Source organism: Talpa europaea (assembly GCF_964194135.1).
Source record: "Talpa europaea genome assembly, chromosome: 11".
Lineage (NCBI taxonomy): Eukaryota > Metazoa > Chordata > Mammalia > Eulipotyphla > Talpidae > Talpa > Talpa europaea.
The window spans coordinates 100,191,485-100,204,555 of record NC_140078.1 but is presented as its reverse complement, the minus strand read 5'-3'; positions in this window follow the sequence as shown (position 1 = coordinate 100,204,555).

Genomic DNA, 13,071 nt, shown 5'->3' with positions numbered 1-13,071 from the left:
CTTGTCTGTTTCTTGAAAGCCAGTTGCTTCAGTTGTAACATCCATCACTTCCGCTGGATTCCTCGTGTGTGTTTGGAAGGTGCATTTGGGCCTTGGGAGTGGAAGGGCTGTGGACTCGGCACTTGACACCTGGTGATTCCATCTTGCCTCTGGTACCCACTTTGGTTTGTGGCCTGTGCCTCAAATTTGCCAGTGTGGGGAGCCCGGGGCCTTGTTCTTTCCCCTTGGAAGGTTTGGGGCTGCTAGGGACGTCAGAGCGCTTGACTGTCACCCAGCGGACGGCAGCACGTCTGTCTCCTGCCGAGCCCTGCCCCCGCGCTCCGGCCCTGCGTGGAGGGGGGCACCGGCCTGCATCTCACCCGTGTGGCCCGCCAAGGCCAGCACCAGGTGCTTATGTGCTCTGAGCGCTGCGCAGGCTCCCGCGTGCGTGTCCCCAGCGAGGCGCCAGCGTGCGGGCGGAGCACCGTGCCGTGATTCTGGATGACCAGCTTGACTGTTCTGTGCCCTGGAATGTCTCTGTACCCCGCCCCTTGACCCTCTCTTTCTGAAAATAAAGCGATGGCCCCTCAGTTGACGCCTGTGCACTCCCTGTTTAGAGTCCTCCCGGCCAGTCCCGTGGCCGGTGGCTGGCCAGAGGTCTGGGTGCGCCACCTGCAGGGTTACCGCGGCCTTTAGGGTGCCTGGGACCTGAAGTGGTCAGCGGGCTTTCAGTGTGGCCTCGCATTTTTCTGCCTGGGCACTCAGTGTGCTGCTGCTGCTTAGCCTTTGAAAAAGTCCGTGGTTGCGGCTCTTTTTCCCCAGCTAATGCAGTAGGGGGATGCAAACCCTCAGGGTTTGGGGGTGTTGGGAGTCAGCCGTACTGTGAGCTCCGGGTGAACTTTGGGGCAGATTCTGTTCCACCGCTTGCCTCCGTCCTCTAACTTTGAGCTGAGGTTTTCGTGAGCACAGTCCAAAGGGAGCCGCGCAGGAGGAGGCAGACTCTGCTCTGCCAGCGCCCCAGGTTTGAGGCCTGGGCTGCTGCCTTCACCTTTGCGACCCGATCGCTGACCGTGTTTGCAGCACGTCCGTCCCTTCGGTGAAGCGATAGCCAGGTCAGAGCCCAAGGCTGTAAGCTGCGCCAGCCACGTCTGGGCCGTCCTGGATCCGTGGGAGGGGATACATGTGAGTCATTTGACGGGGGCTAAGGCCTGGTTGCCTGGGAGGGGCCAGCAGGCGACCTGAGCTCCCTCTGGTGCCCGGAGCCATGGCCCCCATCCTCCCCGAGCTCAGTCAGCGGCCAGCGCTTCCCTGGCTGCGTGACCCCACGTGGACACGGAGCCACCTCTCTGGCTGTGGAGGGGGGCACTGTGGGCCTGCTGAGTGACGATGGGATTGTCCCCCTCGTGATTGGCAGAGCCGGGATGTGGCTCAGCTCCAGGCCTCTGCTTTTCCCTCCCTTCTGGTTCCCCTGCTCGTCGCTGCGTTCAGCTCCCGGGGGTGTTGCCTTTGCATCCCGGTTGTGCCCAAGGTCTAGGAAGCCAGGACTCCCTGGCGGCTGGTCGTGTCCCCCAAGAGGCAGGAGTGGAGTGTCATGTGTGCTCAAGGACAAACTCGGGCCTAAGGGGGGCATGGAAAGTGATGCAGGAAACAGCGCCCTCCCCAAGGGTCTCGGTTTAGTTGGGGTGACACCTGGCCAGGTCGGGGAGTTTGCAGGAGTCACGTGAGAGTTCTGAGCCAGGCGGGGGATCAGGCTGCAGCCACAGGGCAGCCCGGGAGCTTGGTGACATGCAGACCCTGACACCCAAGGCCCGGGAGGCCTGAGAGTCTGCCTTCTTGGTGTTTCCACCGACCACGGGGCAGCTCCTCATGAGGGGGTTGCCACGTGCCCGTTGCGTCTGCTCTGGTGAGTGCCGAGGGGCTGCGCCTCGTGTGCCAGGGGCCAGGAGTTCATGACGGAGACACCTGCACCTGGAGCCCTCGCGCTGGAGACCGCACGCCGCCTCAGAGGCGTCCCGCGTGTCTCCGGGGGCTTCTGTCTGAACGGGCAGGTTGGCTACGCGCGTCTTTGCCGTCGCCTGCCCTTAGTGACGGTCCCGTCGCCGGCTCTCAGAAGAGAGCTCACGTTTGCTGGGTGTGAGTGACCAAGTGGCCGTGCGCCAGGGACGCTGGCGTCCTCGGGAGCTGCTCAGGGCATGTGAGGACCGAGGCTCAGCTCCGCCGCGAGCCGGAGCTGAGATTGTGCGACACCTGCCTGCTCGCGGCGGAGTGACCAAAGCAGCGGGCAGCCTAGTCCGCGCCAGGCTTTGCCAGGCCTTGCCGGGGTGGGCGAGGAGGGAGAGGCGGGCCCTCTGCTCTAGCAGCAGCAGCCTCGGTCAGCACCCCCTGGGGTGTGACTTTAGTCCTGGCGGCCTCCCGGCATCCTGTTTGATCCTGACCCGCCCGCAGTGTGCTGGGGGTCCCGCGGCCAGCAGGCCGTCCCGTCAGCAGGCCGTCCGTCAGCAGGCCGTCCGTCAGCAGGCCGTCCGTGCGGCTCGGTGTGCTGAGGCCGCGCTGGCGTTCACAGGCGCTGTTGCCTCCCCCGCCCGCCCGCCCGCGAGAGCCGGGGTCGGCCTCCCCAGCACGCGCTCCTGCTTGGACACGGGTCCTTTTCGCTCCCCGCTGACCACGGGCCGGGGTGTTTTCGGCAGCGTGTGGATGAATTCCCAATTTGCACGGTAGCACACAGGTTGAGCGTTTATTCGCCCCGTACACGAGCCGGCCGCGCGGGGGGCGGCGGCACGACCGTCGGGAAGCCCCCGAGCACCAGCCGGGGGGGCAGAGGCGGGGGTCGCGGGCCATCACTCGGTCGGGGAGTCTGAAAGCAAGAGGCCGAGTCACAACGCTGAGTCCACCCCCTGGCCAGGGCCGGCCGAGCCGCCAGCCATCCTGGCACGGAGCTGACGCCCGGGTGTTGGGGCGGGTCGGGGGAGCCGTGGCCTCGGCCGCGGGCCGCGTGGAGCGGAGCCTTGTGTCTGCTGTCCCGGTGGGCGAAGGTGATGCCCTGTGGGGGAGGGTGGGGGGGCACCGGGGGCGCAGCACGCGTCCAAGGGCAGGCGCCTGCCTCCCTGCTCCGGAAGCAGCTGGGGGGGCGGCGTGGAAGGGACCGAGGACGCCCGGGGACTGGCTGCGCGTCTGTGGCGGGACGGGCACGGTGGCTGCTGTGACGCCGCCGCCCAGCAAAGCTGCCACGCCCCCGAAGGCCGTGCTCTCGGGGTGTGGGCGCCGTTGATGGCTCAGGGATTGGGGTTCACTGGGACCCTGAAGCTAGTCGCTCCGCTAGTTCCCGGACCGCGTGTGCTGCCCGCCTCCCTCGGGTCCAGCCCGGCCGCGCCGGTGCTTGCGCGGGGAAGAGGCCGGCGCGGCAGCTCTCAGAGAGGCGGGGCGGGGGACAGAAACCTCGCCCACGGGGTGGGCTCACGTTTGGGGCTCCCTGGGAACCGGATTGACCCGGCCCGGCGAGGACTCACCCTTGGCCTCTTCCCAGAGGACGTCCTGAAGACACTTGCGCAGGGCCCGGCCGTGCTGGTGGGACTGCGCGCCCGACAGCTTGATGCCAGCGTCAAAGGGGGCAGTGAGCTAGGAGGGACCCAGGGGGCGTCAGGCCGCCCCCGCCCATGCCGCAGGCGCGCCTCCCTCCCACCGGCGGCCCAGGGCTCTCCGGCTGTCACCCGGGGGTGGGGGCGTCCAGCCTCTCCCCCTGGTGCCCCTTCTTGCCGCCCCCACCTCAGTGTTACACCTTCTCTCTAAATTGTTAATACAACTTTGGGGTCCCCCAGATCGCGTCACCCCCTCCTTGCAATTTTGGCTAACAGGGGGCTAGTTCTGAGTGGTAGGATTTCAGGCCTGACTGGGAAATCGGGGCGTGGGTCTAGCAGGTGTCCCCAGCCCTCAGCTGGGTGACGGTCACCACCCTCCTCCTCACTTTCTCCTTCCCACTCCTCTCGACGTGCCCAGGCTCTGTCCTGTGGGGAAATCTGACAGGGTGCTGTGCCCTTTCTGTGCTCCGCGCCGGCCTTTCTGCGGGGAGAGCGCCCCGTCTTCCTGCTGTCCCAGTGGCCCGGCAGGTGCTGCACGGGCACAGCACGCAGAGCTTCGGGGCAACGGGGCAAGGGGACAGGGGACGGGCTGCCTGCGCAGCGTCATCCTTTTCTCCCTCGAGGGCGGAGACCGCATCTCCCTTCCCCAGGCCGGCTGCGCTCCCCGAGGCGCTGGAAGGGGGCCTGAGGCCGTCGGTCCCGCCCTGCGCCCCGGACCCCTTCAGGCAGGCAGCAGAGGCCCAGAGCCGGGCACAGTGGAGCCGGCGGCCGGGACCGACAGCAGGACTCGGGGCCTGGCGCTGCGGCCGCCTCGGCGTGGACCCACCCTGGGCCCTGGATGGGCCCCTCTCCCCCGGGTGCGCCTGTGCCGCTACCCCCACCGGGTGGGACGGCTCAGTCCGGGGTTCCAGGTGAGCAGGCGTGTTGCCTTGTGGGCAGTCCCTGCCTCCGTGCCCACTGGGTGGGGTGGGTGGGGACTGACGGACGAGTTGGGGGCGCAGGGCAGTGGGCCGTTTCTCCAAGGCAGCGTCAGGAAGCTGCGAAGTTAGGAGTTGCCCGGGCCCCCCGGAACCTCCTCCCCATCTGTGCTGACTGGGAGGTGGCCCCGGGCGGCCGCACCTGCAGCTTCACCGGGAAGCCTGGGTTGCAGGTCAAGGCTTGGCTGGGGGGAGGTGAGGGGTGCCGTGGGTGGGGCTCCGGGTCTGGGGCGGGTCAGGGTGCTGGGAGACAGGGGTGCCCTTCCGCTGCTCGCCGGCCAGCAGAGGGGGGTCTCCCTGGACGCCCCATCCGTGCTCAGTCCCAGCTCCGCCCCCCGCCTGGCTCGCGGGACTGCGCCTCTCTGAACCGGGGTTCTCTGGCCCGTCTCTGGTGCAACCCCGTTCCCAGGCCAGCCGTGTCCGGTCCTGACCGGGGGATGGGACTGGCAGCATCGGGGGCCCCCGCGTGCTGCTCACAGGCCTTCCCGGACACTCGGGGTGGCCGCATGGAGGCCCCGCGCCCACCCCTTCCTCCTCCCTCGGCCTGCGTCGGGCTCCAGCCGTCCTCCTTGCCCCAGGCGTGACTCCCGGCCTGGCCAGCGGCTGGTGCCCCTGGGGTGACTGGCTGCTGCCCAGGCTACTGCCCCGGCGCCCCCAGGGGAGGCCAGAGGGCCCTGGAGTCAGCCAGACTTGCTGTGGAGAAGCACCCTGAGTCTCTGGGCAGCTCCCTGCTCCTCGGGGCTTCATCTCTCGCCACCCTGGCTGCCGGCTCCCCTTTGAGATCAGTGGGTTCTGCCAGCGCCGCTGCTCCTGGCTCCTGCCCCCCTTCTGTTGTGGCAGAGTGGCTGCTCTCAGCCCTGGTGGACAGACAGTGGCCGGCCGGGGCGCAAGTGCCCCGGAGCTGCGAGATGTGAGACGTGTAGGTCTCGGCGCCACCCTCCCTCCGCCGCCACCGCACTCCCGAAACCTCGGGCACCGACCCGGATTTCCAGCTCGTCCTCTGCCCCGTCCGCCTGGCTTCCGTCTTCCGGCCGGAGCCAGCCTTCCAGGGCTCGGGGCTGCAGTTTGGCCGGGGGCTTCTTGGACTCCTTTCTCTGCTGGAAAGAGGGGGCATTTTCTTGGGGCCCTAAGCCCCCACGTCCTTCCAGAGGGGATGGGGCCTGGGCCGACCGTCCACTCTCCTTTGTGCGCTAGGCCGAGGCTGGAGCGCGAGGCCTGCAGGTGCACAGCGGTGGCTATGGGGGGGGGGGGGACGTGATCCCCGCAGAACGGGGAAGCGTCTCACCTGCACCTTCTGGTGTTCTGGGCTCAGGAAGCTGGAGCCCCCCCAGGCCAGGTCCACACAGAGCACGCTGAGGAGCAGCAGGCAGCAGAGGGTGGCCGGGGAGAGCATGGCCGCAGCTGGGGGGACAGGTGGGTCTGGTGGAGGGAGGGCCCGGGCAGCAAGCCCCCGCCCCCGAGCCCACTCTCCTCGGGGCCCGGCGGCCACGGCGACCTCGACCCGGGACCTGCGGGGTGCTGCGCTGGCAGCACTTGCCCCACCCCATGCCAGAGGGGCTCCCAGGGTAGGACCCCCAAGGAGCTTGTGCCCAGTTTCTTCAAAGGGGTTGATGAAGCTGAATCAGCAAGGTCCGTGGGGGACAAAGGGGTCGGGGGCAGCTCCCCACCGGGTTGTCCCAGTAGTCAGAAGGGCTGGCGGTCCCGGTCAGGGGCACCTGTAACACCCCTACGCCCGTGGCAAGGAGAGGGTGCCTACCTGGGGTCCTGGTGGTGCGCCCCAGAGGCTGGCAGGCCCTTATGTAGGAGGCGCTGTGTTTGCTTTCCACCAGGGCCCCATCTCGCAGCGGGGTGTGGGGGGGGGCTGTTTACATTCCTTGGCAGCTAGGAGCCGCCCCTCCTCTGGGCAGAAACCAGCCGTGGAGGCCAGAGGCCCCGGGGGATTCCTGGGTTGGCCGGGGACGTCTCACGCTGGCCTCCCTGGTTTGGGTGGGAGCGAGGGGGGTGGCCCGAGGGGGCTGCTGGGAGGGCGGAGCTCAGCCCCCCGCCGGCTCCCCTCGCTGTCCTGGAGGGGCCTCTGGTGGCTGGGCTGGGTCCCCCGCCTGGGGGTGGCTCCGCATGGGCTGGCGAGCCGCCCACCTCCCTGCGCAGCCAGGTGTGAGGCGCAGGCGGGACCTGGAGGCCGTGGGGCTGGCGCGGTAACTGCCCGTCGCCGCCGTGGGCCGTGAGGAATGAATGGCGGCGGGTGAAGACCCTCCTGGCCCGTGACGGAGCTGCCCTTGACGGCTCGGGGTTTCCGCTTTCACTGACGATTTTCATACATCACCGTGTCTGCTCAGGACACACGGCACGTGGTGGATTTGCACACCTGCTGGAGGAGGCCACGGAGGCTCAGCTAAACCCACCTTCCCAGGCAGAGACGCCAACAAGAAAAGGAAAGAAAGTTCCTCCTAGTGATCCACTTTCTTCTCTCTCCCTCCCCCTCTCTCTCCCCCTCTCTCTCCCACCTTTGCTATTCCCGCACATCTCTGAGACCTACTTACTGTATAATTGAAGTTTGTCCTTTGACCGCCTTCCTCCACACCCTGTGACTCAGGGAACCGTGAGCGCGCGCTCTGCCCGCGAGGGGCTGAGATTCCACGTGTAAATGAGCGTGAGTGACAGTCGGACTCATTTCTCTTTGAATAATGTCCTAAAGGTCCATTCTTGTCACCAGTGGGGGAATTTCCTTTTTACTTATTTTTTATTTTTGGGGAGCAGAACGGGCAGATCTATTGAAATCCACTGCTGGGAGGAGCAGCGGGGAGCCAGGAGAGGTCTGCTGTGCCCTGTGGGTAGCCCCCTGGCCGGGGATGGAACCCGTGCTGCAGAGGCTGCGCACAGCTTCATGGGTTGCGTCTTGACCCCTTGCGCCCCCAGGGAGGCCCGCCTTCTGTGTTATTGGCTGAGCGAACTCCGCGTCACCTCTCCAGCCACCTGTGTGTTGTGGGCACGTGGGTTGCCTCCACGACGTGGCTGGTGAGTGATGCTGCTATGAACTCGGGGTGCAGCCAGCCTTTCTGTCTCCTTTGGACACATTCCCAGATGTGGAATTGCTGGACCACGTGATGGTTGTTTTTCATGTTTCGAGGATGCTCCGTCCTGTTTCCAAAGGGCCCCCCCGTAACCCTCCCCCCCGCAGCCCCCCGCTCCTTTCCTCCAATCCTCAGCGACCTGCGCCCCTCGTCTTTCTGACAGGGCCCTACTCGCATGCCCCAGGGGCCAGGGACCCGGACGTCTCTCCGTGGACCTGACGGCCTTCCTCGCGGTGCGGGTAAGCGGTCTCTTCAGGCCCTTACCCGTGCATAAATTGGGTCATCCGGGTGTTCGCCGGGGAGTTCTGAGTTCTTCAGAGACCGAGGCTACTCACCGCTCCTCAGATATGCGGCTGGCAAACGCCTTTTTCCTTTCTGTGTGTTGTCTTTTCCGCGTGCCGATGGTTTCCGTGGCTGGCTGGAAGCTCTTCGGTTTGATCTGGACCTACTTGTTCACTTTAGATTTTGTTTGTGCTCGAGGTGTCTTACCCAGAAAGTCACGTAAGACTTTATTTCTGGTTCCATCTGAGTTTCATGGTTTCTGCTTTCACATTTAAGTCTTTAATCCATCTCAAGTGGGCTTGGGTGAGTGGCGTAAGGTAGGAGACTAGTTTTGTAGCAGGCCCGCGGGACTTGCGAGCATGTCAGGTGTTCTTGAATGAGGCGCTCATTAACACGATGGGTTTCCTCTCCTGCCTGGCCCACGTCACCTCCTCGGATGCCAGGTAGTGACACCCAAAGGCTGAATTCATTGTCTCTATAGAAGTTCCAGCTCTGCAGGGGAGGGGCTCACTGTAGGCTGGGGCTGGGGGCTGGAGCCTGGGCGGGCTCCAGGAAAGGCAGCTGGTGAACATGGAGCAGGGCGTTGGAGGGAGGGCGCTGCTGCAGGCAGGGGTGTGCGCCGTGCGGGTGAGCAGGGCGTGGGCACAGACCGTTTGGAGCAAGAGTGGAAAGGCTGGGTGCTTGGAGGAGGGCGGCAATGTGGGCAGTTGGGGTCATCACAAGGAAAGAACTAGAAGGCAGTCATGTAAATCGTCTAGACAACTGCGTTCCCTAGGAGTGTGAACTCTAGGAGGGAGGGAGGCCGTGCAAGGTTCTTGAACAGAGTGACCGGGCATAGGGTCGGGACGGAGTTGCAAAGACCTAAGGACCTGGGCAGCTGACCCTCTTACTTCACTGGAAAAATACCGAACACCAGAGGGTCACACATGGCTCTGGCAGAGACTGTCGTGGAGGCACAGGCAGGGCAGGCTTGAGCCCCTTACAAGGATGTGGGGGACTCTTGCTGAAATCGTCACTGGCTGTGGCAGGGGCTGGAAGCTGACCTCGACCCAAGACAGGGTCAGCCCATCTCCGGGAGGCCTTCTGGGATTCAGCTTAGGTGTCTTGGCCTCGGGGCTAGAAGGGCCAAAGGTAAAACCTGGGTGTGTGTGGATTCCTCAGAGGCTTGCAGCGTTTGCTGAGCGACCACGAAACCAAACCAAACTGCCCCAAAACCCAACCACGGCGACCAGGCAGCTGCTGAGACACGAAGCCTCTGCTCGACCCTGACCCCGAGGCCTGTGGAGGCAGAGCTGCCAGTGTTGATCTTAGATAACACCGCCCGCTAGCAAACACCACTGTGCTGTGTTCTCTTTGGAGAACTGGAGCTGGAAACCTCCCTGACCACATACCTCAGAGTCCAGGCTGTCTGGGGAAGAAAGGAAGATTCCTTTCTCGATACCTTTCTGGTATTCATCACAGGCTTTTGCTATATGGTCACCACGCGGCTCACATAGAACAACTTGCACGTGTAACAGTTTGTTGTAAGTTGATAATAGCTTAAGTTTGAACATAATCTTTTTTTAAAAAAAAAGATTTATTTATGCATACAAGAGCTACGGTGCAGGCCAGTGATGTGTGTGTGTGTGTGTGGAAGGGGTTTGTATGTGAAAGGATTCACCAGAGTGGGGAACAGGCGGATTGACTGAAAATACACTGCTGAGGGCTAGTCAAGAGGTCTGCTGTGCCATGTGGGTAGCTCCGGGGCCGGGGATCGAACTCATGCTGCAGAGGCTGCCGATAGCGTCATAGTGTGGCGTCTTATCCCCATGCGCCACCAGGGAGGCTCAAGTTTGAACATATTCTAAAGTTCTACATTTTTACTCACCGCCCACATTTTTAAAAGATTTAATTCATTTATGCATACAAGAGCTGGAGTGCAGGCCAGAGGTGTGGGGAGTGAGAGGATTCACCAGAGACAGAGTGGAGTGGGGAACAGAACAGGCAGATGTACTGAAATCCACTGCTGAGGGGAGCAGCAGGCGAGGCTGGAGGGTGCTTCCCTGGCCGGGGATGGAACTGGAGCTGCAGAGGCTGCGGACAGCTTGATAGCGCTGTCTTTAACCCCTGCGCCACCAGGGAGGCCCCCACATTTTGGTTTTGATGTCACCTTTCCTTATCTGGTGTGTCCCTTAACTAATTACTGTAGTTAGTTAATTGTCTTCTCACCTTCATGCTAGCTTTATGAGTGATAACCCACTCCCTTGACTATATACTTCTCTTTACGTAAGATTTATACTCTGACATGGTTTTCCTGTCGTGAATCGGCATCCTTTCTTTTCAGCTTTAAGAAGTCCCTTTACCCTGTGGGCTGCAGTCGTGATGATGGACTCCTTTAGCTTTTGCTTGTTTGAAACTCTGTCCCCCTCCAGTCTTGGATAACTTTGCTGCGTGGGGTATTCTTGATTGGATGTTTTAAATTCAGCATTATAAATCTATCATGCCATGTCCTTCTGGGTTACACTTTGCTGCTTTGAAGGTTCTCTCCTTGTCTTGATTTTTGGCGGATTAATTATGGTGCCTTGCTGTGGGTCTTTCTGGGTGTCTCTTATTTGGAACTCTCCGGGCTTCCTGGATCTGCGTGTCTATTTCCTTCCCCAGGCTAGGGGCCCTGCTAGCCACTCTTCAGGTAAGTGTTCCACCCCTTTCCTCTTCTGGACACTCATGGCATAACATCAGGCAAGAACATTTCCTCACAAGGCCCTAAGTTTTGGCAATTCCCCCCCGCCCCAACCTTTTGCAGCTTAGATTGGATTTTTCCATCTCATCTTCGAGCTCACTTCACCTGTTTTCTGTGTCGCCTGGTCTGCTGCTTAATACATTTTTCAGTTCAGTTATTGTTTTTCAGATGTTTGGCTTCCGTGAGACACTTCTATTTTTCTGTCCTGTGGACACCCTCACTGTGTCATCTGTTGTGTGGTTCGGTGACCAGCTTCAGAATCGGGTCATGACGTAACCTTCATCTCCATGTCAGTTTCCCTCTCTGTGGTTTTACCTTGTTCTTTCTTGTGGAACATTCACTTTGCTTGACTTTCTGTTTCGGCTCCTGTGTGTCAGTTGCAACCACCGCTCCCAAGTCTCGAGTGCCTGGGCTTGTGTAGACGGCCTGGCCCCTGTGACACTCCTTCCATCCTCCTGCCTCCGGGCCTCGGTGTCCGAGCGGCCCACTTTGTCTCTAGTAGCTCCCAGTAGCTGAGGGCGTGTCAAGACCAGTCAGTTTTCCAAAGCTAGTTCATGTCTTTGGTTTGGTTTTCTGGTTGTTTCTGGTGTGAGGGAAGTTCTTAGAGCTGTTACTCCCTCGTGGGCGGACACAACTCTTTTTTAGCTCCTTTTTAAGAAAGCCTGTGAATTACCTCCTAGTGCTGACAGCTGTTCTCGTGGCTTGCTGAGTTTTCTCTTCAGAATGCGAGTATTTAGTGGCACATCTTGGCTCACCTGGCTCATATGTCCATAAAAGTGCCCCGTTCGCCCCCCACACCCCCCCACCATGGGAGAATGGCCCACCCTTCATATTCCGGGTTCCTTCTGCTATTGTGGCTTTTGTGTGAGAGGGTTTAAGAGAACACTGACTGCTGCTCTCATCTTGCCCTAGTCAGAATCTTACCTTTGAAATTACTCTCCTACTCCCCTCATTCAGGAAGGACAGCTGCCCTGGACTGCCGCGTGGTGTTTCCACTTGAGTAACTGCCTATTTTGTCGTAATGAATATGGATTTTCTTTCCCAGGAAGGGCTAGCAGGTTACCAGTCTGAACACAAACAGTAGATTGTGGTGACTTTATTTGTGCCCATTTTATCTTAACTTGGTGGTGTAAACTGCAAATAGAGCGCAAGGCCAGGAGCCCACTGGCCAGCCCATGACATGAGGTCTTTCCTGCTCGACTGGTTTGTTGGTGGTGGGGAAGGCCAGGCCTGCCTGGGGGAGCGAGCTTGGAAGGGAAGGCAGGATGTGCGCAGAGCTGACCAGGTGGCAGCATGCTGTGTAGCCGCTGACAAGTGGGCCAAGGTGCCTTCCGGGATACTGGGAGGAGGGACGGGCCGTCTCCATATTCCCAGACAGCGTGGGTTCCGTGGCGTGTCTTGGGTGGCTCAGTGATCTGGGCCCTATTTTCTCAACTCAACTCGAGCAGTTCCACCTTCTCCCATTTTATGTATTACGATCTAAAATGTATTTTTTTAAAAAGAGGTTTTGCTGTTTAAAGACAGGAGTAGGTATAAGAGCAGCGGCTTCCACTTAGGTCTTCTGAGGCAGGTGGTCTGAAGTGGATTTATCCAAGTGCCTGGTGTAAAGGTCCAGTGCGGGTTCTGCCTGGGTCACACCCTCCTTGGCTCCATAGTGGGGGCACTGACTTCGGGGTTAGAGGGCTCCAACACTGGCTCTGCCACTTGACAATGGACTCTCTGGGCAGGTCTTTTTGTTTTGTGCCAGTGTCCTCACATCAAGTTGGGGGCATGTACCTGTCCAGGCTTGCTGTGTTGCTTCCTGTGGGGAAGAGCCCAGCAGGTCTCAGTACTGGTGGCTGCTGACTGTGTGACTGCTGGTTCAGGCGAGGGGCCAGGGCCTCTGCTGAGAAGTGCATCTGGCTCAGGGTCATCTGGATTAGGACCAGAACCCCAGTCTGGACCACAGGCCCCTCTTTTCATTGGCAGGGGCAATAAACTGAACCACACCTGTGTTTCCCGCCGGCTTCTCAACTGTTTAAGCACAGGCCTAGGCTTGGGCCTGGGCCTACGTGGTGCTTGGTGGGGGCCGCTCACAGGCATGAGCGCGCTGTGGGCATTCACAGGGCAGATTCAGCAGCTCCTCTCTGTAAGAGGCGGCCGTGTCCAGAGAGGACACAGCCTGAAGCCTGGCCGCGGCCTCCACCCCCGAAGGCTGAGCCCAGGGCGGGTGCTGCAGTCCCTGCACGTGAGCCGAGCCAGGAGGTGCTCTCACAGCGACAGCACCTGTGGGCTGGGGGGAGCCAGGCCACGCGGGGCCCGGGTCTTGGCGAGTGTTCCTGTTCCAGCATGCTGGCCAGCAGGACACGGCTTTCTAGGGACGGGGGAGGACAATGCAGCAGAATTATAAGCAACGTGAGTTTATTACTTGGAAAACAAAACCTCCCAAATAATGCCTAAACCCAAAAGGTACATAGAAATGGCCAAAA